The sequence below is a fragment of the Ursus maritimus genome, unplaced genomic scaffold (genome assembly GCF_017311325.1).
Source record: "Ursus maritimus isolate PB19 unplaced genomic scaffold, ASM1731132v1 scaffold_16, whole genome shotgun sequence".
Lineage (NCBI taxonomy): Eukaryota > Metazoa > Chordata > Mammalia > Carnivora > Ursidae > Ursus > Ursus maritimus.
In genome coordinates this window covers 48,410,852-48,434,811 of record NW_024424008.1, presented here as the reverse complement: position 1 = coordinate 48,434,811, position 23,960 = coordinate 48,410,852, and the positions used below count along the sequence as shown (strand labels likewise).

Here is a 23,960-nt window from a genome sequence, read left to right as displayed (position 1 = left end):
AGACACAACTGGCTCTTAGATTATTTTTATGCATATCTAATTTCTGACTTTTAATGAATTTCTAATTTCTCTGGGCTTTAGTTTCCTCATAAAACAGGGGATTTGATGAGATGAACTCCAGGGTCATCTGCAAGTTTTAGAGTTCTGAATTTCTAGGTCTAACCTGAATCCCTCTTGCTGTATTTGAAGCCCACAGAGACTATATAGACTTGGTATAGGCACTTATATTTGGTAATAAGTGACCAACATCAGATAAATCCTAGAGAGCTGTGGTTTTAGTCTTTCATAGTAGAAGAGCTTTGGTGGGACTGTATTCTAATTAAATATTTAATGGGATATATCTGTCTGTTAAAATCACTGCCACCACCTTGGAGATGGGTCTCTTTTGTGTTCTTATTTGCAACTTGTCTGTAAATGGCAGAGCTAAGCCCAGCTGGAAATCTACCCCCAAGACCGTGTGGGATGCAGGGATCCAAATAGGTTGTCCAAAGGGCAAAGGAAGGTTTCAGAGCTCTGAACATGCCCTTCCAACTCCATTTCCTGGAGCCGATTATGATAGTGCTGGCAGGATCCAGGGAGTGGGCTCAGGCCCGTGTTTGGGGCTGCTCTTTATTCTGCCTGCTCTCTGAGAGCTGGGAGAGAATATGTGCTTTTTCTCTACGTTAATAAAACCCAAAATGAGTCTTCATTAAGGGCTCCATTAAGAAGCCACTGTTATTCTTGGCACTCATTAGCGTTGCTGCTTTCCGCTGAGTTTCCACACTGGTGCTTTCCTGGGGCTTTGCAGGGCCCCTTCCCCATGCTGGAGAGCTGCTCATAAGAGAGCCTCAATGCCTGAATCTCAGAGGTGGAAGAACTAGGGCTTCCCCAGTCCACTTTATCCATTCCCCTGTATCTGGGCAATTGCCTGTCTGACTTCTGGAGCCCCTGGGAGAAGCCTGTGTAAGGGGTTTGTAGCTCTAGTTGAAAGTTCTTCTTGTCTAACTGCGCTCTTTTGCTGCAGTGTGAGCCAGTTTGAACCCTTCACTAGGATAATGAAGAGTATCTTTCTTTCTAAGAGCACCTTGCTTTCTCCTTCTGAGTTCAGGCCTTAGATTAATTTTGATAACTGATGAAACCCTGCCTCCCTCCTGTATCCTTGTGGGAAGACCTAGATAACACTTGTAGATTAAGCGTGTCTCTTAGGGTCATGCCCATCTCCCCCCATTCATGCTCTTCTTCTGTCTCCAGCTCCCATCTTCACCCTTGTTTTCTCCAGACCTCAGGACAAGTCTCGGGCCTTTGTCAGGACTTGTGGCTGCCTGACGCCTTCCCCGCAAAAGCACCAGCTAACCTACATAAATGCATACTGTGTGCCAAGCACTGTGCGAGGTCTTCTATCTCATTTAGCCAGAATCGCAACATTGCCAATGACTGGTACCATTTTGGAAATGAAAAATACAAAACAAAACATGACAACAAAAACAAAAAACTGAGCCTCAAAGGGATTCAGGTCTTCGGCCACACAGGTAGTTAAAGGAAGACCAGAATTGAACCCAGGTATCCTGACTCCCGGTAGGATGCGCCACATGCTTCACTGAGCCATCCTTGTCTTCTCCCCCCCGCAGGTCTCAGCGTAAGGACCAGCTAACATAAGAAAGGGCTTGGATCCACAGCTGGTGGCTCGCTGCTGATGTGACGAGAAAAAATTAGACTTAAGTTCTTCTCTTACATGTCCGAACTTTCACATCTGAGTGCATGTTGTTCCTTCAATGTAGCCCACTCGGACAGTTTGATACGTATGCCAATCATGTCACATTGTCGGCACCTTTGGAACTCCCCTATGGCTTATGGTATTGACTGTCAGTGAATATTTATCTTTTTCAGGATGAACTGTATCTTTGGAAATACCCCAAAGTCATTTGGATTCAAGTCTGACGAATCAGGTAAGGCACCAGAATAGGTGATTCTATTTTGGCTCACTACCTTTTAAAACATTGCTCAGTGAAATGTAGTCTAGACATTCACTGTTCCACAGGCCCCAGCTTATTGCTGTGCAGATTTCTTGAATATCTCAGAATCTCGACACGTGAAATAAAGCTCAAGTGGCTATTCATTAGGAAAGAGGGGTGAGGGAAGGGTGGGGACTGATGCTCAAAACCAAATGGTCCATGACCTTTCCTCAAGATTTTGAGCCTCTTTTTGGGCCTGGGGAGTTGGAGCTCCCCTGGCAGATGCACTGGTTCTCAGATCCTGGGTCCGCGGGGGTATCAGTGCTGCATAGTCTGACTTTATCTACAAGGCACAATAAATAGAAATTATTTCTCTTTTGTCCATGACAAAGGTATGGCTCAACCTTTTATGAAACAATTCCCTGGTTTTTGTTTGTTTGTTTTTTATGGGAGTCTGTTGCTTTGCCTTAGCTGAACAATTCAGCCATCATTCTCATTGTTAAGTATCTCTTTGAATGAACTAAATCTTTTGCCTTTTGCAGTATTTTCACTGGCTTCAGGGAGGGCAGGAGAAGGGCTGGACAGTTGCTTCTGGCAATGTCCTGGTTATTTTTCTTTCTTTAAACCGGGTGTGTCTGTGACATCCCATTTTCTTGGACATGATCTCACTTCCAGACACTTCTTTGAGCCTCTCAAGTGTCCTCTTTGCAAGATTTCAATGCCTTTGGCCCTGTTTGGCCTTGATTTTCCGGCTTCAGGAATACCTGCTCACTTTTTGATGAGCCAGCCCAGCACACACTTCCTGTCTGCCTCAGGCCAGCTGGTGCTGGCTCTGTTGGAGATGGGAATATGTGATGGGTTGATACATGTCAGTCTCTCAGCTTCTGCGATCAGGGAAAATCTGTCTGGTGAAGTTATTGTCATATGAAGCTTGTACAGTTTAACAGGGGCCCCTGGAGTTTGGTGCCCCTACCTTTGTTATTTTAGACAAGTTCAATGAAAACCTTGGAGAATTACCACCTCTGTGAGCTTCAGTTTTGTCATCTGTGGAGTGGGAGTAATAGTGACTCCATCCTGGGAGGTCGTGAGGACCAAAGGAGATGATTCATACAAAGGGCTTGGCTGGTGACTGGTACATAACAGGTGCTCAAAAATGAAAGCCATTATCATGATTACCAACTTAATAGTGACTCCAGTTGGCTGTGAGCTGGAGCTGTTTTTGGCCAGGTGAACTGATCACAGAGCCGGGCAGGAGTGGAGGGGGCAGGGAGCTGTCCATGGTTCTGCAGCCATTCAGTGAAGATCAGTAAATGTCAGCGATCACCTGTCTTGTGTCTGGTACTCTTCTAAGCACCAGATTCTTTAGACAAAGGGAGCCTTTTATCTGGATGCCCAGACATTCTCACGTATACACAGGTGAGAGTGATGTGCCCCTGTTAGTAAGCACGGGAGTGTCTCATATGCATACATATATGTAGGCATTTAAAAAACATGGTGTGTGTGATGTGAGTGTGCGCGTGTGCGTGTGCGCATGTTTGTGGGTTGGTGGGTAAATGATGAATGGGCGTGGCTGAAGTGAAGAAGTGAAGGAGAGGTATTGCTATAATGTAACTCACCTGGGTAAACTAGCTGGTGAGAAGGCCCCCAGCTTGGCCACGAGGGAGAGGCTGCTGACTTCCTAGAACTTCCTGGGGAGACTGAAAGGTATACTGGCCCCCACCCCATGCCCCTCCTGGCCCACCAGAATAGAGTAAATCTGAGGCCAGAGTGGAGCTGCTCTCCTGCAGGGCATTCCAAACTAATTTTCTGGTACATTATACACTTGGCCTTTTGAACAATCAATAGCCTTAAATGCTGTTTGGTTCCTGCAGCCAAATCCAAGAGAAATAAGACATAATCCATCTGGCTGATATGGCCAGAGCAGGAAGGGAAGGAGAAAGAAAGAGGGAGGCTAGAGCTGCCCTGGGGATCTCTGCTTGGCTCAGGGAGGTGGGGGACTGGAGGGACCTGCCAGCTCTTGAGAGAATAGGCCTTTAAGAGATATTGATGGCTGGCTAATCACAGCCCCATTTGTCTCAATGCATCCTACCCATAGAGCTGTCACTATAGCAGTAGTGGAGTTCAAGTGGAGAAAGGCTGGGATAAGACTCAGGGTGCAGGGTTGAGAGTGAGGGGTGTTGTGGACGTCTTAGAATCCTGGATGGAAGGATCTGGCTTGGTTTTTAGTCTGGGGTTAGATTTGAGACATAATCCCCTAGAAGTCCTGAGATGGCACCAGGCAGAGTATCCCGGGGGACAGGGAGCTGTGGTCCCAGAACAGGCTTGGGGCTACTCAGAAGAACCCACACCTGGCTCAAGAGAGGACAGCATGGTCCCTGCAGGCCCTGCTCTGGGGCTCAGATTAGCAGAGGGTGGGTTGTGAGGAGGTACATAGAGGGAGAGAGGGGTTCTCCACAGTGAGAGGAAGAGCAGAATCAGCCTCCTTCAGAGCGTCTGCTCCCACAGGGTGGAACTCCTAGAAGTCCAAACAGTGAGCATCTTAGGTGTCCCTGCTGCCTCTGACAGCCTAGCTGGGAGGACTGCATCCCAAGGACCTCCAAATGTCCTCTGCTTACCCTACCCTCAGACTTATGCCCCACTTAGAGGAACAAATTGAAGGAGTCAAGTGTCCAACTCAAGGCTCAATTTCCCCATCTCTTTTAGAAATGGTGTAAAGATCATTTAGACTGTCTAGAGACTGGTAGGTGGAGGACGCAGATCTCTGCTGGACCCAGGGGCTTGGGAATTTCTTTTGTGGAGATACCCCGACAGTGGGAGAAATGATGTTCATGGTGTGAAGTCAATCACATAGCAGCCTGGAGAGATGTGGGGGAGGCAGGAACACATCTTCCTAAAGGGTTATCTGGGAGTGGTTTCCCTGGGGAAGGCATGTAGATGGAGGGGGGAGGAGGAAGGAGGTGGCACCTCTCTTCCCCTACCCTGCACCTGGCCTTGGGGAATGGGACCCACTCTGACAGCCTGTCTACATCTTCAAGCACTGCAGAGGACACCTCAGCCTCTGAGAGCAATGGGGTCAGGGAGGGCAGGAGGGCCAATAAGGGACCCTGTCAGGAACCAGGAAGCATAGGGTGGATACATTCCCCATCCAGAGGGAGCCTCAAGAGGGGCAAGTGGGGACTAACATGGCAAGTGGTGAAAAGGTGGGGAGAAACCAGGCTCAGCATTTGCTTGAGCCGCTGGAGACTTCCCAGATACTCACGGCCAGGGGCCCAGGGCACCCCTCTAGCACTTGGCTCTAGCTGGTCCCTGCTCAGCCGGAGAACTGTTCTTGCTTCCTTGGTCCAGGGCAGCTCAGCCTGCAGCTAGCGGAGCAGCAACAATCCAGCGGTGGCAGCAGCTCTATGAAAAGGGCGGGGCCCGCGCACTTCTCCGATGGGTAATTATGCTTAGAGCATGTTCTGTGGAGATGCAGGGCTTGTCTGACAAGGCACACTCTTGTTCCTGCCGCAGAGGCAGCTCGGGAGCGGAGCGGAGAGGCCAGGGGCTGGAGGTGACGTTGCCGCTTGGGGAACATACTGGGGATAGTGAGCTGCTGATCCCAAGGGGCACTCATCCAATTGGGCACCCCTGTCCCTCCCCTGGCCAGGGGAAGGAAAGCAAGGTTGGGAGGGGGGCGCTCAGCAAGAGGACTCCTTTGACACAGGGAGTGCTGGGGAACGTCATGTATTTATGGTTATAACAACTTATTGTTTGCAATTATAATAGCAGAGACACCAATACTTATATTGTGTTCTATACTTCTCGAAGCATTTTCACATTTGATTTTACCATAATCCTTTCGTGGAGGGACAGATCTTTATCCCCACTTGAATGATGAAAATGGGAGTGGCTTGGTCACGATCACCGGGCAGAGCTGTCCTCAGCCTGGTTTCCTGACTTGGACATCAGAGCTCCTTCTCTGTCTCCCAAGTTGGGCAAGATTTCGGTTCCAGCCACTCCCTAGGCTGGTGTCACTCCAGAGGCTCCTTCGTGAGGTCTCCCCCGGGGCAGGAGTTGAGGGAGAGGGAGGGAGAGGAGGCCTGGGTCCCTGCCTTAGGAAGTTCCTGCCGCGGGAGAGGCCAGTCACCAGAGGTGGAGTGAAGCTGATCTGAAGGCGAGGGCATGAACGCGTGAGACAGGCCCGCTGAGCATTTCCACAGACTCGAGGCTGCAGCTGTGCCGCCATTCTGGGACCAAGCTGTGACACTGATTGCCATCGGCATGAGCAGGTCCGCTTTAAAAGACACTGTGTGACAAACAGCCATTCCCATGCAGCACACACGTGAAAATGGTGCCAATGAACACCTCGTGGATTCTGCACTGAGACCTGGGAACCAGAAAAGATGACAGGATTGTTCTTTGGGGCTGAGGTCAACCAAGGTGGGCTTCCCGTCAGAAGCAGTTCTGAGCGGAGTCTGGAAGGAAGCAAATGACAAGTGTGTTTGAGATGAAACAGAAGGCCTGGGGCATAGGGGTGAAAGGTTTGGGTTGGTGAGCAAGTTAGCTTGGATGGGCCTAGGGGTGGAGAACATAGGTAGGTGAGGGGTCCAGAGAGCTGATGATTGAGATGGAAGGTCAGATGTGAATTTGATAAGCTAGAAAGTACAGAGACTCTGAGAATGGTTAGAAGGTAGGAATAAGATCAAAACAGAGTGTGGGATGCTTTGCAAAGCTTTGTGTAGAATGAAGGTTGGATGGAGAGGACAGGTGTGGGCAGGTGAGCACCCTAAGATTTCACCATGTCCCATTCTGACTTGGAGTTCGAAGTGCTAACTGTGGAACCTGGAATTCTCTGGATGGCTGCAGGGCTTTAGGACCCTCTGCACATTCTGACCCAGGTTGGGCTGTGTTCTGGAACTTGGCAGGATGGATGGCTCCCACACCCCATTGCCCCACCCCACGGCGCCTTCCTTCCCCCAGCCGGGTCTCAGCCTTCCCTCTACAGGATGCCAGTTCAGTGCTGGATCCTGCCTCAGGCTCTGGGAAAAAGCTTGCTGCTCTGGGAAGAGGCCCTGCTGCTCCTTCTGCTCTGCTCTGGGGTGATTGATGGCTGTGGGGAGGTGAGTGAACAGCCTTCCCTCCCCACCAGCCTGGTTCAGATGGTTGGAGGGGGTGGGAAGCAGACTCCCAGAGTAGCCAAAGAGGAGTGGCAGGGAGGGTAGGCCAGGGGGTGGCTCAGATGCTCCACAGGGTGGTTCTAGATGGAGTGACTGTTTCAGGGGCCAGGAGATGGGTGCAAAGTACCAAACGGTTTAATACTGGATTCTCTGAGTAGGCAAAAAATAACATTTTGCTGCTGGATTTCTTGGTTTCTCAAGCCCCCCCTGGACTAGGGCCTTGAAAGACTGATGATGGTGGGGAGTGAAGGGAAACTGAGGCTTAGGAAGAAGGAGGTGGTTTATCCCTAAAAGGGTGTGCTCTGTGAGCATAACTGTGAAGTGTCTTCCCTCATCGCTGCCCTGTCTCTGGGCTCCCACAGTGTAAGGTCGGGAGGGGGTTCTCTGTGTCTCTCTCTCTCTGCCAGGACTTCCTGAGGAATTTTAAAGGGACAAATCCTCTTCTCCGAATTGGGGGTGGGGGAACCCAAGAGCTATCGGCACCTGTAAAACCAATTTAAAAATCAGTCTAGCCAACCAGCCCCCAAAGGAACCAAAGGCAGCTATAGAGTAACTCAAAAGCAGACACTAATGGAGGAGAAAAGAAATGTAGTTACATATTCATCAGCTTTTAAATATTCATGAGGATCGTAAAGCAGATTAATTTTCATGCCTCATTTCTCCCGCGGTTCTCGCTGTCCATATTTTACCGCAGCAGCAGAAGAAACAGGAGCTATGGATCACTCGGCCAGTGCCCTCACCATCACTTAAGGGGCAGTGTGCGTGTGTGTGTGTGCATATGTGTGTGTGTTTGTGTGTGTGTGTGCGTGTGTGTGCAGTATGTGCATGTGTGTGCGTGTGCCTGTGCGTGTGTGCATGTGTGTGTGAGGGGCAGGGGAACGGGAGGGGCTGAAACTGTGGAGGTGAAGGTGTTCGTCTACCGAGGGATGGGCCTCTCGGCCAAGCCAGGACGCTGCGAGGACAGCAGCAGGACAATGTAGGGAGGTCGTGGAGGTGTCTGAGGGAGGGGAACCATCTGGAGCAGAGAGGACTCTGGGGGCATCGAGTTAACGTCTGGCCTCCCCTGGGTGAAGAGGGAAAAGGACCTTCACCAGAGTCAGCAAGGGTTTCCTGTACACTCCCCTGAACTAACTGTCTGAGACGAACGGTCCACTGATGGAGCGAGGTGAGAGAGCACGGCGGGCACCAGACGGAGTGAGGAAGGTGCCGGAGACACGGAAGAACAGAAGGGAGGGGAGAGCACCTGGGAGGGAGCAGAAATGGAGAAGGAAACGAAGGGGCCACTGGGGGCCCATCTGTTCCAGGTGGAGGGCATTAGATAGAAGGACAGAGGATGAAGTGATGAGGATGGAAGTTAGCTATCTGGAAGGACTTTCAGATACCAGGGCTATTGGGAGAGATCTTCTGGGGGTGGGAGAGATCTTACCCTGCGTCATAGCCCAGCTGCGGCTACCCCACAGAGTGATGGCAGCCCGAAGGGAGAGGTGTCAGCAGCTGCTTGGGAAACACAGCCAACAGGTGTCCTGGTCAGAGGGACCAGGCAGAGTTGGGGGGAGTAAGTGTCAAGTGCAGGGTATCAGGTGAGCCATCCTAGAGCCAAGGGCAGCACATGTTGTTGTCCAGAGTCATGAATGGGAACCAGGCAGCCTGCAAAGGAGCAGAGATGGGCCCTGGGGGACAGAGCCATGGATGCAGCCTTTCCCTGGAGCCCTAGTGTGTGGCTCCTGGGCAGGGATGCCACCTGACAGCCCTTAATGGCTTGAGCCAACTTTCTTGGAGTGACAGGAGGGATGAGTGGCCTTTGAAGGGCCCATCCTGGTTTGCCAGCTCCTGCCCCCTTCTGTGGCGGCAGAAGGGTATTCCATGGAGTACGATCCGCAGGGTGCTCTCTGGTGACCTTGGGCATCGCTAGGCCAGACCTCATGGGTGGGCTCCTTCCCCAGCCTCATTCCCTCTGTGCTGGTTATCTCCATGTGGGTGTCTAGTACACATCTCAGACCTAACATGTCTGCACTCCAGCGGACTGCCCCCAGCATGCAGACCCGTTAGCTTGCAGCCTTCCCTGTATTGGTCAGTGGCAACTCTACCCTCTGGCTGCTCAGGCCAAAAACCAAGAGTCATCCTTGACTCCTTTCCCGCCCAGTCCTTCAACATAACACCCAGAATTTTCTGACTTCACTGGCCACCACCCAGGCCCAAGCTCCCGCCACCTTGTGTCTGGCTGATCACAGTAACCCTCTGGTCTCCTTCTGGGGCCTATGGGGCTCCTCATAGTCTGGCCCCTTGCCCCTTTGTCTCTCCGACCTTGTCTCTTTGTCACTGGACCCCCCCAGTGCTGCACTGGTCTCCTGGCTGTTCCTGGAGCAAGCCAGGCCTGCTCCTACTCAGGGTACTTTACATGTGTGTTTCACTCCTTCGTTTCCTCTAGGACTTTGCTCAGTTTGCCTTCCTAGTGAGGCCTTCCTGAGCACGCTACTGAAGACACTGCTCCCTTCTCATAGGCGATTGCTCCAGTGACTAGTTTCTGTCCAGGGAGCTGCCCCTTCTGCCCACGGAGGAGTTAACTGTGACAGTAATTGCGCATCTGGTGAGAACAATTGAAAAGTGGATAAAAAATCTGAAACAGTGACTTTCAGACAGTAGGCAACAGGTAGCACAAGGTGGTCGCTGAGAGAAGGGAGGCTCCACTTGTGCATCAGTTTAGCTCCAGGCCAAGCGAAGGAGGAGGGGAGAGGGATCCCAGACAGAGCCTGGGGGTTGGGGTGGGAAGACCCAGGTTTGAGGGTTGGGACGGGGGCTGAGGAGGCTAGAATTTGTCAGGAAGAACACTGGAGAGGGGGAGCTGTCCACGGAGAGTTCTGAAAATCTGTAGAAGGGTCCTTGAAACTGATCTGCACATAATTGGGGTGAAGCAGCATGAGGCCGGGGAGAGAGCTGCTGGAAAGCAGGAGACCGGACGATTCCCGAGCTCACACAGGGCTGGGGATGGCTCAGATGTGTACGTGTCAGGGTGGAGACGGCTTGTAGTGTGTGGCACAATGGACACAGTCCTAGAAGGATGTTACCTTAGTCAGAGGCCAAAGGCTGCACTGGACCCATGTAACAGAGCTTAAGAGCAAGCCTTCATAGGGTCACGGTGATTCCAAATAACTGGGAGCCAGAACCGAGTCCCGCTCTTTCTAAAGGCATGCAACAAAATCCAGACCCCAATGCAAAATTCACGATACCCATCACCAAATAAAAAAATAACAGTCATGCAAAGAAAAAGGGAAACACGACCCATAACCAGAAGTCAAATCAGTCAACAGACACAGCTTCCCAAATAAGAAGGATGATGGAATTAGCAGGCAAGGACGCCAAAGCAGGGGTTACAGATAGGCTCCATATGCTCCGAACTGTAGAGGAAACATGAGCACGGTGAGGAGAAAAATGGAAGATGGCAAAAACCGAATGGAACTTATAAAGATGGAAACAATATCTGAAGTGAAAAATACCTTTAAACAAATAAGTGATTTTTATTTTTGCCACAGCCACTACCAAAACCGCATGGAGGGTGGGGGCATTTTCCCCTTCTAGCTTCTTCTCCCGGCAGCCAGTGCCTCCCCACTCCTGTGAGGACACTGCATTGGGTTTCTCAGTCACCCAGGACTCTAGAAAAACAGGCTTCTTTTCTCGTTGATCCCGAATGCCATCTGAACCTCAGGAAGCAAGCAAAAGCTCTTCTGAGTCTCGTTTCAGCTGACGTTTCCTGAATCCCTCCTGTGTCCTCTGATCCGAGTGCTCTACCACCTGTCCGGCTCCATAGTGAGCCCCACTTCTCCATCAGTCTCCCTTTATCCAAGTAGTTACAGAGCTCTTGTAATGGGGTGATAAGCAAGAGCTGGCCTGCCATGTAGAGTCCACATCTAGCCCGGGGGACACAATGCAAGGAAGAAAGTGACAGGGTTTAGGAGATCAGTGGGGACAAAGTACTTAGGGAGAGAGCAAACTTCATTTGGAGGTCAGGGAAGGCTTCATGGAAGAGGTGGCATTTCTTCTGGGTTTTGAAGGATGGATAAGGTTTGGGCTGATGGGCATGAAGGGACGGGTGCTGTAGGTGAAATAGGGCATCGTCTTGAATTCCCTCACTTCTTGTCTTCCCTTTCTGAACCCCCAGGCTCCCCCCTTCTCTCGGGTTCTAGTCAGCTCTTCTGCTCTCAGGAGTGAGTCCTGCAGGCTCTGGGCACCCAGGTTTCCCCAGCAAACTAGTGACACTCGTGAGGGCAGCCTCAGAACTCAAATACCCTTCACCTCCTTGGGCTCTGACCAGATGGAACAGTGCCCCACATGGGTGGTTTGTGGTAAGTCTTTCCTGAACAGGTTCAAAACCCAGCTGGAGGGAGCAGGTTTGAGCCCAGACTGGATGACTCAGTCTCTCTGGCCCCCAGCCCCCCATTCAGCTGCTCCTTGAGCCCCAGCTCAGCATTGCTGCCATGAGGTTTGGGGGCACCTGAGCATCTCATTTCTCCTCTGCTCTCATCTCGTCTCCCCTTTCCCTTCCCCCACTCTCTCCCATCCTCCGTTTTGGGTGTGATATGATTAGCTCCTAAAAAGGACTGTTTTTCACAGGCTGCTTCCCACATATCACCTGGCCTTTGGGGTCACTCTGGGGCATGGTGGGCGTGTGCAAAGAAGCAGGGCCAGGAGAATGGTGCAGCTGTCCCTCCTTCAGGTGTGTTTGGTATAGATAAGGAAGCGCCTGTTTGTGACGGTGATGTCACTGCACAAAGCCCGAGGAGGGACGATCAGGAGTGGGGTTCCCCGAAGCGGGAGGTTTGAGCGAGGTGGGTGAGAAGCTCAGACTCGGGCTTCAAGGTGACGGGTGCACCCCTCTTCACCTCCCACCTTCCTGGGTCTGCCACCTCATAGTCTCCACATGTCCCCCAGGCCAGATGGTCCTCCTCTTCCTCCCCCACAAAAGGGTGGAGAGGTGGTGGTGGCCGTAGGGCTGCCAGGCAGTCTGGGTGAGCGCTCCATCCCCCCAGGGCTTCACCCACCTGCAGCCTCAAGCCCCAAGCTGGGCCAGTGCTCCCTGTGGCCCCGGGGGGAGGGGGTCCGGTGGGCCCAGTGTGGGGACGCTCAGAGAGACACCGTGGCAGGGTGGTTCTGAGTCCTGACTTCGATGCCAGGTGGAGCTGAGCCCGAATTTCATCTCCACTATCTGTATGCTCCAGACAAGTGACTTAACCTCCACGCCTTTCTTATCTTATCTGTAAAAGTGAGACAATTGTACTCCCCCACCTTCTAGTGGGGGCGTGTTGGGCACCCAGTTAATGGCAGGTGTTGTTGTGGATGGGTTTGCTGGGAGGGGTGGAGGCTGCACCCCCACAGGCCTGTCCTGACTCCCATCTGCCTGACTCCCCACCCCACCTGCTTTACTAAGCCCCCAGCTTCCAGACCCTTGTTCTGGATCCTTGGCTGACAGCCCCCCAGAGGGACGCATCACATCTTTAATTGCAATTCTCTTGCTCGGCAAAGCCATCGGCACCTAATGTCCCATGTCACCGCTGCTTCTCTGCCTGTGGACACGTCGCTCCTGGGGGCTGCTCAGCCACCCAGGGCAACTCCATCTGGCCAGGAATAGCCACAGTGGGGGGGGGGCGGGCAGGGCCAAGACCTGCCAGCGATGTTCTGATGACAATTTGCTTACAAATAACTTAATTTCAGAGGGCAAGGTCTCCATGACTCTATCACTGGTCCTTTCTGTCACTGTGGACCTTCATTTATGGCCCCCTAGGAACCACGGGGGTACCTCCAGTCTCTTAACACTAGAGCCTTATGTATCTCTTCACCGCAGGGAAGAACCCTGAGCCCAGGGAGAAACAGCCCCCTACCTCCCTGCCTCCCCATCACCCTCCAGACGTGGCTCTGATGCCCATGTAGAGTTTTTAAGGTAGGGCCCAGCAAAATGTCATGGCTGGGGAAGTTGAGCTTGGAGGAAGTCATGGATCCTGGTGGAGACCAGGACCTGGGGAGAGCTTGTCCCAGGGACTCAGGTTCCCACTCCCTGGGTCCCAGGGCAGGGCCCCCTCCTCTGGGCTAGCACCTCTGTGATCCCCGACCCTGCCCCAGCACCTGAGGAGCATGCAGGGGGCACAGGTTCTTCAGGAGTTCACGTTCAAGGCTGGCCTGCGGGTGGCATTGGCGGCCCCCTGATGGGACAGATAGGAAGGGAGCAGCTCTGCCACTGTCTCAGTTCAGGACAATAGACTTTGTTCAAAGGAAGCCCAGGGCTTCCCCATATTTGAGAAAGAGCTTGGAAAGAGGCCAGGGGAAGAGGAGCCTTTCAGCTGCCGCCCTTGTCCCCTCCCCGCCCCTCCCCTGTCTTCCTGGCCAGGTTCCTGCCACCTCCCTTCCCAGGCTCCAGGATGGGTCTCTTTTACCTTGAGCCCAGGAAGAGACACAAACCCCTTTGCTGGTTCCTCTCGGCATTGCTGGGATCCGCTGGCATTTTCACAAAGGACTTCCATAAATACTGAGGGAGAACAAAAGGGAAGTAATTACAGAAAATACAAACAGCATGAAAATAGTCAAGTTTCTAAAGTACAGGTTTCCCAGCCTCAGATAACCACCCTGGAGCCCAGGAGGCTGGCCCGCCTTCCCAGCAGGCCCCTTGCCAGGACTCCAGCCCTCACAGACCAGCCCGCCGCCACACACCTTGGCCCCTGCAGGGCCAGGGGCCAGGCTGAGTCCCCTCGCCCTTCTGTTTCCTGCTCAAAGCTTGGCCTTGGCCACAGCTGGCCACCTGGGTGTCCCTCAGCACTCGGCTTCCAGGGAGTCCTTGAGCACCTTGAGAGCCCCTGCTGAGACAGGGAAGCCTGGATCTCTGCCCCCAGGCCCATGCACCGCACACCCACCACCCAGGGGTATTCTCACTGCTGTGGTGAACAGTTGTGGCATTCCTGTCTAACTCACCGTGGCTCCCGAATCAGCCTGCTCCCTCGCAGTGGTGAGCCCATGGTAGCCCTTGTTCAGTGTGACCCAGCCCCCTGGACTGAGGTCCATTGGATTAGAACAGGCGCCTGAACTGAGCTGGGCCAATCAGAGTTCATCTTGGGGGTATCATTAATAGGGCCTAGAGGCGGTCTCTTTGCGCCATTCTTCATTACATGCGGGCTTGGAGCCGCGGTGGCCATCTGGAGTGGTGAGGTCTGCCCAGGTGCGCCAGGAGAAGCAGAAGGGTGAGATGGCGGGCAGGAACTCCTGGTTCCTGTGGGCTGTCCTGTCCTTCATACCAGTCCTTGACCACATTCCTGCCTCCAAGACACTCCTGTGTCCTTTTAGTAAACTTCCCCTTTTACTGAAACGTTAGTTTGAATGGATTTCTGTAGAAGGCAAGCCCCACGTCTCAACCCATCCTGCCACTCTGTAAGTGGGACACACATGGTAGGGCAGCCAGGCCCTCAGAGAACCAAAGGCGACCCACGCAGGGACTCGAGTGAGGCACTGAGAAGTCCCTGGGGAAAGGGTGAGAGCATCCAGGAGCATCATTAGGCTTTTCCACGCTGTCATGGGTGGGGAGCCTGAGGAGCTCATGGAGGGGGCAGTGCTAGGAAAGGAGGACCTTTAGGGTATTGCTTGCTCCTTACTATCAACATCGAATAGTCAATGAGTGGACCTCAGCATTCCTTCTAGCATTCCACCTTTGGGCCACCCACCCCCACCCTGTTACTCCACTCCATGGGGGTGTGACTCAGAGACGGGGAGTCTGAAGCCTGAGCTTGAGCCCCATCTCAGCCACTGGTGAGCTGTGTGACCTTAGATAAGTGACTTCACCTCCCTGAGTCTTGCTTTCCCCCACCAAAAAATGGTAATCACAACCCTTTTGTACTTTGCAGGGCTCCTTCAAACTTTTCCCTCCCTTGTCCCATCTTTGCTCCTCCATCTGCCTTCTCTTGCCCAGCATTTGCCTCCCCAGCAAACCTTCCCCTCTGACTCCACCCCCTTCAGCACCTTCTGATCTTCTTCCTGTAGTCCAAGGCCATCGTATATTGGTCATGAGTATGTAGGGCTTCTTTGAGCTTTACTTTTGGGTGTGGTGCTTACTCAGCCTCCCCCATTAGACTGAGACTCCCCAAGGGCAGGGATCCCATGCCTCCCCCTCCTTCTAGATCCCTCAATGTGCCTGGACCAGCACAGAGCCCAGAGAGGGTGCCTGGAAGCAGTCTGCCCAGCCAGCTTCTTTCCTGACCTGTCCATCTTCTCTTTCCCTTCCTCCCTCTGGCAGGGAAGACATTCCAGAATCTACTTTCTAAACTAAGCCAGAGTTATGGGCTCCCCCAGCCTCTTTAGAAAACTAGCTCCAGCTATGGGAAGGTGCATTCTGGCTAATTCTTCCTTACATGGCTGTCCTTCCATTCTTGCACCCTTCTCTCCGCAGGGGAGGTGGCATGCCCCACCTGAGCCAGCCACCACGCGCCCACCCCCCTTGCAGCAGGCTCTTTCCCTTCCTCTCCCACCCCCTGGCTCTCCCTCCCATTGCTGCCACCCATCGTCGCCCCCCCCTCCCCGCCCCGCCTCTCCCAGCCTTTCTATTCCCATCCTGGCTTGTCTCCCCAGGCAGCTGGGAGCAGGGCGCCTTCGATTTCTCTATTCAGTCTGAGGCGTAGCAATTTTCTGCTCTCCCGTAATTAGGGGAATTTTAAGCAAACTCCCCGACGGATGATTACAGCAGGTTCAATCCAAGCTCCTTTGATCAGGGAAGAATGAGGACGTTGTTGGAATATTCCTCGACCTGCTGGCCAGACAGACTCTGAGGCGGAAGTCTGGCTCTTGGGCTCCCCCTGGAGGGCTCTGCACTTTCATCGTGGTGCCTGAGTGACCCTGGGCTCTGGGGTCTCCCCTGGGGAGGACTGGGTTCAAATCTGGCTTTTAAGGATTATCCCAGATGTGGCTTCTCTGGCTTTGGGCCAACATTTGGGCTCAAAGCCGGGGTTGGGGCTGGTGACTTGGGTGGGAAGGGAAATCAAGGAGGCACATAGGGCAGTCTCCCAGGACTGCTGGGAATGGCTGTGCAGGCTCTCAACAGTGGGAAATCATTCCCACTGTGGCCGATGTGAGCGAGGATTCCTGGGCCTTTAGTGTCCCGCCTACATAGCATACTTGTAAGCTGGAACCTGCCTCCAGGAAGCTTGAATGACTCCATTTTTTTTCTAAATTGTCAGAGGGAGAAGCAACTTCTTAGAGCTGAAAGGGCCTTTTTTCTCTATCTTGTCCATTTCCCCTGAGTCTTTTGTATCTGCCAGAGGCAGTGAGTAAGAACAGGAAGAGTATGGCCTTAGGAGCAGCCTTACTAGAGAATGAATTCCAATTCAGCTGTTTCCTGGCTGTGTGACCGTGGTCAGTTACTGAACCTCTCTGAACTTTAATATCTATCCTAAATGATTGTTTTGAAGATTAAATAAGAAATGGATTAAAGCACTGCTTGGCTCATAATAGGTGCTCAGTAAATATCATTCCCTTCTCCTTTCCCTGCCCACTTCACACAGTTTAAGCATCATCACCCTTCAGGGCCAACGCTATTCTCTGTGTGCGCCCCCCAGCCCTGTGTACCCCCAATGCTGCGCTCCAGAGCAGACTGGGGGTATTAATAGACTACTAATGTCTCCAGCATTCCTGAGCAGTGGGCCTGGCTTTTCCATAGGTTAATTAGGTCATATTTCAGGATAATTATGGCGGTATATTCCTACACTAATTAAGTGGCTTTAAACCATCTCCACAACGCAACTCCATGAATCATAATTAAGCCTTACCGCTGAGTGCCTCTGCCAGCCACGGGGCCCCGCACACGGCCTGCTCTGCCTGCTCAGTTGTGGGAGAGGATGCACCGGAACTGTGGGTTTGAAAAGGACTTATTTTCCTGGGGTCATGTCGGAATGACTCCTGGTGAATATTGGATGAGGCTTTGCACGGTTTCTCTTTTGTTTTCATAAGGAGAGAGATGAAGAGAAATACAGTGTTGATATAGGTTTATCCTCTTCTCCCTGCTGCTCTGTTGACTAGATTTAAACAGATTCCCAGGGGATGCGGGCGGGGGCGAGAGAGGTAACATGGCTGGAGCACATGGTTGCACGTGGCAATTGATGGTGAGTGCACGGAGGAATTCGTGTGACAGCTGTTGTTCACTGGGGACTGTGTCTAACATGAGCCAGCTCAGTCCGTGGCTACCTGGGAAGGAAGACAACAGCACCAGAGGACACGTGTTTGGGAGGGCCGGAGGGACCTCCTCACTCCTGATTGTTTTGTCCTTGACGCGCTTTGCAAGTTGAACAGCTCGCCCCTCAACAATGGCCACCGTTCGGGCTACTGTCAGTTCTAGCTGGGGTCATGGCGGAATTATTGGTGCTGCTGTCAGGAGATCCCGTTCTGAGTCATGGCTCTACTGCTTGCTGGTTATTACTTTGAGAAAGCCATCTGGCCATCTGAGCCTCAGCTTCTTTATCTGGAGAGTTGAAGAGAACTCTAGCTGTCTCAGGACTGCTGAGAAAATGGAATGAGACAATGGATGGGGCCAATGACTTTGATGAGTTAGCAAATTCCGGGCTCTTCTTGCAGCCGTGGAGAAGGGCTCACAGGGACAGAGCCGCACTCCCTTCCAGGACTCCTCAGCACCAAGGCACTTATGTATCTACTGGCTCTGGGGTACTGGAGCTTGGAGAGGCCACCATGGGTCAGGATGGCATGTGGAGGATGACCACAGGGTGTCTGGAAAAGGTTTAGGAATCAACATCTGGGAGCCTCGATCCTAGACTCACAGTCCTCAAACTCCTGGCCTCTGTGCTTTTCCTTTTCATGCCTCCCTGACCTCACACAGCCCCATCTCCCCACCCTGCTCCCTAGAGTCCTGCCTCCCCCCACCCAGCCCCTTCCCCGAGCCAGCAGCTCAGGCAGCAAAGGGGACAGGGGAGACTTGTCTTCTCTCTCTCTCTCTCTTTCTCCCCCCACCCAACCCTTCTCTCTGTGGAGAGATGGCCCCAGGCATTTGGAGTAAGACACTAATCAGCTAAGGACAGGTGACAGTATACCAACATCTTCCACGGAGGCCCGGTAGACGCTCTGCAGTCCTCAGCGAAAGGACAGGTAATTGAGGGTAGGCGGATGGGAAGGAGGCAGCATTTATTTAACCTGGTTGTCACACGCAGCCCCTGGCTCCTCTGACAAGAGAACGCCATATGAAGGCGCAGATAAGCCAAGCTGGAAAACTGACAGCAGTGAGTCGGCCCTGACTCCACTCGCTACTGTGGCCTGTGGATTACAGCTCTGTTAGAATAGAGAGAGGTTAGAAGCAAGAGAGGCGTCCCCCAAGCACCACCTGTAGGTAGAGGGGAATGAGCCTTGTTCTTCCTGATGGGCAAAGGGCCGTCCTGGGCCAGCAGGAGGTGAGAACTCCGGGGTGGGGGTGGAGGCATCCAGCTGAATTCAGATGGGGAAGAGGGACTGTTTCTTTCGTAGACATGTAGGTCAGATCCAAGGTGAACTTCCTGCTGTCTGCATTGAGGAAAGGACGAGAGGGAGGAGCAGCAGGCAGGGGCTCAGCACACAGCAATGTGAGTGGGACAGCTTCTGTGGGATTGGGTGGCTGCCCTGTGCCCACGGAGCTCTGCTGGCAGCAAGAACAGCCTGCTGGCGATCTCAGCCCAAGAGGAGGACCTCTTCTGGAGGGGGAGTTTGGGAGAGGGTGGAGAGAGTACTTGACAAGGACCAGACAGCAGATGATGGGAGTGGATAGTACTCCCAGGCAACAGAGTTGGGAGCCATGGGGGCCCAGCTTAGGGAGAGAGCTCCCCCTGCATATGGCATTCCCACTGACTTCTCGTGCCTGGGAAGGCCTGCACCGTGGACATTTAAACACCTAATGCACGTCCACATGTGAACGCACATCTGTGCATGTACACCCATGTAACCACAACATGTTAGTATGAGGTAGTAGAGGTTAGTCCTTGCTAGACCACCAGTTCAGGGTCACAGGGCAGCCTTTGGTATATGACTTTACCTTGCTGGGCCTCAGTGTCCTTGTCTACACAACAGCAATGATCAATCCCTTGCCTACTCACTTCAAAGAGCTGTGACGGTAAGAGACAGAGGGTGTGGGAAGCCCTCTGCAAGCTTATAAAGACTTCTGCAGTGGTGAGGCCTAGAGAGGGCCGTGTTGCTGCCCTACCCAAGCCTCTCCCGACAAGGGAGGGACGGGCACAGGGGCAGTTCCTTGTGTCTCCTCCACCAGCATCTGGCCCGGCCCATGGGGAGGAGGATGAGTGGGAACCACTCCTCCCTTACTCTTGTCAGAGCCAAGGGGGTTGCAGGAGGGGACTCTGGGGCTGAAGCTTTCCTTCCCTCCAGCCCAGTTACACATTCAGGTCAGCTAAACCCAACTCTGTGGAGTATCCAAGGATAAATAAATCTCTGGGATCTCCCCCAGGGTTAGAGAGAAACGCTGTGAGAACATGAGGACACGGAGGATGTGAATGCAGTCACTAATAGGTGTCTATCATGGAGAAGAAAAAAATAAAAGAGTACATAGAAAGGACAAAATGTTGGAAGAGACAGTGACTTAACTTTTCCCCTAATTGAAGGGACATATATACCTTCAGAGGGGAAGGGGTAAAGACAGTGCTGAACAAGATAAAGAAGAAAAACCTCATTCACAGACACGTTAGAGAGATAGTTAAGTGCACCTCAGAGAGGAAACTTCCATGCAGATCACCTACAAGTAAGGAGGAATCCGAGGGACAATGAGATGACAATCAAGTGATATCTAGAAACTGTTGAAGTCTATATGTAGCTAAATATTTAAATGTGGGGGCAAAATAAAGATATCCTTAGGCATAAAGAGGTATGCAGAATGTATCCCAGCAATTAAAAAAAAAGTGAATCTAAGAAGCAGATATAAGACAAGTAAGAGTGAAAAAGAATTTATTAGATTTTACTGTTGCTTGAATAAATGATGAATATATGGCACAATCTGGAACTAAAATCCAGATCATGTCAACATGATAGTACTCAGGAGAGATAAGAGGTGGGAAGAAACCAAAACCAAACCAAACCAGAATAGCCGAGGGGTGCCTGGGTGGCTCAGTCTGTTAAGCATCTGCCTTTGGCTCAGGTCATGATCCCAGGGGCCTGGGATCCAGTCCTGCATCGGGCTCCCTGCTCAGCGGGGAGTCTGCTTCTCCCTCTGCCCCTCCCCTTGCTCGTGTTCCCTCTCCCTCCCTCTCTCTCTCAAATAAACCAAATAATAATAATAATTAAAAAAAAAACCCAAATATCCCACATGTGAGAAAAGTAAAAAGATACTACCAAATAGTCCTTGGACTAAAGAGAAAATTTGGAGGGAAATGATGAATTCCTTAGAATTAAATGTCAAAGAAAGCTCTGCATGTCAAAATTTATGTACTACAGCTAAAGCAGGCCCATGAGGAAAATTTATAGCTTTAAATACGTCTATCAGAAAACAAGAAGGGCTGAAAACAAATGAGTCATGTATTCAAATCAAAAGGAGAGGGGAAAAAAAAAACAAGCAGTAGAGAAAGCCCACATAAGCAAGAAGAAAATAAGATTAGAACAGAAATCAGTGAAATAAAGAATGATGCCAAGAACAGCAAAAACAGTATAAATGAGTACTAAAAACAGAAATTTCCCTGAAAAGACAAAATGAACATCCTTTAAAAGACCCGTAAAATAAACGTCAAGAAAACAAGAGAGTAGATTTTAAAATCAACTGCAGAATTAATCCAACTCTGCAGAGTGTTGGAGGGTAAGTGAGAGCCCAGGGTCCTCTCCCAGGGGTAGGAAGAAGGACCGTGAGGTAGAATTAAGATTTTAAAATATAAAAAATAATATTAGAACAACATACATGTATATGCAAGTATGTACAGTTGACTCTCTATGAAATGTACAGATTTTTGGAAAATATGATGAAATTAACACAAGAGAAATAGAAGGCCTGCACAGACTAATAGGCTGTGGGGGTAAAGGACGTCTCGTGTGCTGCTGGTGGGAATGCAAACTGGTGCAGCCGCTGTGGAAAACAGTATGGAGGTTCCTCAGAAAGTTAATGATAGAACCACCCTACCATCCAGTAATTCCGCTACTGGGTATTTGTCTGAAGGAAATGAAGACAGTAACTCGAAAAGATATCCTCCCCCCCCGCCATCCCGTGTTGCTCTGGAGGGGAAGCTGGGATAGAGATAACACAGTCCAGACCAATTGTGATTACAATACTCTGCTTCCCAATTTTGCAACAGCAGACACATGTCTAGTCCCCTCCCAGGATCCCTGGAGAAGATGGCAGACCTGTATCAGATAATAGCCGTGAAAATCACAAAGGCCTCAGGCATTAACAACAAAGGCCCAAGACCACAAAGGAGAAAAAAAAAAAGCATTAAACTTTACAAAAACCATTAAACGAAAGACCTCAATAAAAAGAAATACTATATCCATGTTTGGAATGACTTAATTTTGGAAGGATGTCTATTAGCCCCAAATTAATGTCTACATTCAATTAAATTCCAGCAGGAATTTTGGGGAATTAAACAAAGTGAGTATAAAATTTCTATCGAAGAATCTAGATCCACAAATAGCTAATCCAATTAAAAAAGAAGCAACAAAGAAGCAACATTTATTCTGCTGATAGTCAAGCCGATTACAATAAAAGTGTAATAATATAAGCAGTGTGTCATTGGCATAGGGACAGACGAATAAGCCAAAGGAATAAAATAAGGGACCAGAAACAGACCGAGACACACATAAATAAATTAAATAAAAACAAATTTAAATAAAAAAATCTATAAGGGAACTCCCTATGAAAGAGTTAGCATCACAAATCAGTGAGAGAATGAATTATTTTGTAAAAGTCATCAGAAAAAAATGGTTCACTGTTTTGGAGATGAATTAAGTTGGATTGTTACTCAACACTAGATTTTTTTAAATTTCCAAGCAGAGAAAGACCTATAGGTGCAAAGTAAAATTATAAACACAAATGGAAGAAAATGTATTAAAAATAACTCTGAACCTCAAAGTGAGCATTTCTTTGAAACGATTTAAAAAATAACCGGACACAAACCATAAGGCACAAAATAAAAAGATTTGATCACATCGACGTTAGAGATTTTTTTTTTTTTAAATGGTATAAGCAAGTTTAACAGACGAGTCACAGACTGGGAGTAGATAGTTTTCGAAGTCTAAAACTAACAAAGGTTTAATATCCAGCATATACAAAAGAACTGCAAATCCAAAAGAAAAACACAAGTATCTAAAAGAAAAAAGGGAAGAGGGATGTAAACAGGCCATTCATAGACGTGGCCATTTGAAGAGCTAATAGCTACACAAAGAGTTACTTAATTTCTTCAACCCAAATTCAGATAAGAAGGTATCATTTTATCCCCTCAGACTGGCAAAAATTAGGAAATCGGAATCCTATCAAATACGAGTGGGGAGGTGGGAAAGAGCCTTCAGGTCCTATTGGTGGAAAGTGTAAGCCATGCCCAGAGAGACCCGCTGACCTTCGTACGGAGGGTCTGGCGTCCCATCGCTGCCCCTCACACGCTACGGGTGTACAGCTTCGCGGAGTTTCTAGCAGGTGCACAGGAGACACGTGCAAGGAGGTGTGAGTTGTGGTCAGGATCCGAGCCAGCCAGGTGTCCTTTGGGGGGGGGGGGTGGCGAGTGAAGAATGATGGAATACCGCGCGGCAGTCAGCAGTAATGAACTGTGTCTCTGTTGAGCAACTTGGGGAGATCTTGCAAGTAACCCAGAGGGAGGAATTGTAAGAGACAGAATGGAATTGATAGCGTGAAACCATTTATGTAAATTTCAAAGCACAGCCAACACCGTGTTTTTAAAGGGTGCCCATATGCGTAGATAAATGAAACTCCAAACATGAGAATGGAAGGACATTTTAACTCCTCAGGTGGGACACAGGAGACATTCTGATGCATCTTTGCCTAAAGGTAGTAGGTCTGTTCCTTATTACCCAGAAATGTTTGTTGTGGAGACCCTTGCCTCGTATTTTACCCCTGGGGTGCGGTTTGGGGATGGGGTGAACAGTCTGCTTTGCACATAACTGACAATAAGAGCAAGCTAAAGGTTTAATGGCTGTTTTTGAGGCCACTTCAAGTGTCTTCATGTCAAAACGGATTCATCAAGATGTCACCCTCCCAGGCGCGCCTGGGTAGCGCAGTCGTTAAGCGTCTGCCTTCGGCTCAGGGCATGATCCCGGCATTCCCGGATCGAGTCCCACATCGGGCTCCTCCGCTGGGAGCCTGCTTCTTCCTCTCCCACTTCCCTGCTGTATTCCCTCTCTCTCTGGCTGTCTCTCTGTCAAATAAATAAATAAAATCTTTAAAAAAAAAATGTCACCCTCCCAGAAATAAATTAAAAGGCCCCGTGTTCCAGTAAGTTCTCTGGCCTGTGGAGGGGCTAATCTTATCTTCTCCTGTGAGAGTCATTGGCCCTGTGAATCTCTGTGCTGCTCAAACAGGTCATTTTAAAATGAGAACATTGGGGGCGCCTGGGTGGCACAGCGGTTAAGCGCCTGCCTTCGGCTCAGGGCGTGATCCTGGCGTTCTGGGATCGAGCCCCACATCAGGCTCCTCTGCTATGAGCCTGCTTCTTCCTCTCCCACTCCCCCTGCTTGTGTTCCCTCTCTCGCTGGCTGTCTCTATCTCTGTCAAATAAATAAATAAAATCTTTAAAAAAATAAAATAAAATAAAATGAGAACATTGGTCTTTTCTGGGGGACCACATCTCGAGCCAGGGCTCAGGCTCTGGGGTCCCAGTTTTCATTAGACTCCCTCATGACCTCACCTTGATGATACTGCTGCCTGTTTGCATTTAAA

At 50.7% G+C, this 23,960-nt stretch overlaps 1 long non-coding RNA gene across 1 annotated transcript in view; it reads left to right on the top strand.

The window, feature by feature from the left end:
* Positions 1 to 1,865: 1,865 nt before the first annotated feature.
* LOC103662306 overlaps positions 1,866 to 23,960 on the top strand; it is a 56,727-nt gene continuing 34,632 nt past the window's right edge. Inside the window, exon 1 of the long non-coding RNA XR_568410.2 lies at positions 1,866 to 1,925. This is a non-coding gene — a long non-coding RNA (uncharacterized LOC103662306). The remainder of the gene's footprint in view (positions 1,926 to 23,960) is intronic.